The following is a 1278-nucleotide window of genomic DNA, read 5'->3' as shown; positions in this document are numbered from 1 at the left end:
GGCAAGGGTTTTCAGACTAGATCCAAGAGAGAGAGGGACCTCTGGTAATTTTAAGATACCTGAAACAGCTTTAAGTTATGTAGGTGTGGGTGTGGTGCTTTGTTTTGTGTTAATTGCCCTGTAGTGAGAAGTCATTTTAAAAAGCATAGGCTGAGCCCCTATAGACGTGTACTTGTACTGGCTCCAGCCGACCCAATGAGCATGTGATTCACCTAACACGGTGTCCACTTTGAAGTCTGTGGTAGGTTCCCTAGAGAAGTGGGTGGGATTCTTTCTTGGGAATGTAGAGTCTCATCCACAGAGAGCATTTGATCTGCGTCCCTGTGGTGCGTTTTCACTCCCGTTGTGTGCCTCCGCGGGGCGCTGTAAGCTTCCCCGAAATGAAACCGCTGCTGCTGCTGCTGCCCGTGAACTAGGCTTTCAGTAGCTACTCAGAGAAGCATTTATGTAAATTAGTCTACTTCAAAAGTTGGTCTATTTAATTGGCGTAGCAAGGACTTCAAATGATTCCAAACGTTGCTTTTCCACAAGGTCCGATGAAGCATCATGCCCAAGACAGGGTTGTGAAAACACGAGGGTACGTCAAACAGGGATTGCTCTTAGGGTTCCCGCTCACACGAAGGAAGGCCTTCAAGAACGTCCTTCGATGCCCCCCATTCTCTTTCAGTTCTGCTTCCCCACAAGCCTTGTGAAGCCCATTCAGGCACACCTGCCTTGTTCCAGACAGCTCCTTGCAACCTGCCTCTCCAGTCAGTGGGTGGCTGCCGACCAGTTCTCTCAGTGATGCACTCTGTGTTCGTCTCGTGAGCGTGTCTCCAAAGAAAGGGTCTGTCTCGGATTGAATTCTGTCTGTCCCCCACCCCCCAACATGTGACAGCTTGCCTCAGCCATGCGTCTCAGTGGGGTGGCAGTTACGTAATGTGGCCGCTGTGCGGTGATCTGCCATGCTATCATCCGGTCTGATGGACCACGGAGGAGTGGTGGTGGTGGGGTCCAACACCCAGGGAAGGGGTGTTTTCTGGAGTGTGAACCTGCAGCCCCTTTTATCTCAAGAGAGAGAAGGGGGACCCATAACCCTCAAGAAAGAAGAGCCAGAAGTAGAGCACATCTGTTTGACCTGCAATCCCCGAAACCCCCAGACCCGGGGATTCCCATGTGTCTTGGCATCAATCTTTCTCTCCACTTAAAACCCCGACATTAGGTCCTCATTTTTCCCCTCCCTCCCCCCTCTCCCCTCCCTCATGAGCCCTTGATAGTTTATAAATTGGTATTTTGTCA

Source organism: Echinops telfairi, unplaced genomic scaffold (assembly GCF_000313985.2).
Source record: "Echinops telfairi isolate 266 unplaced genomic scaffold, ASM31398v2 ScPeMD7_5;HRSCAF=22, whole genome shotgun sequence".
Taxonomy (NCBI): domain Eukaryota; kingdom Metazoa; phylum Chordata; class Mammalia; order Afrosoricida; family Tenrecidae; genus Echinops; species Echinops telfairi.
Note: the sequence above shows the minus strand (reverse complement) of the source record.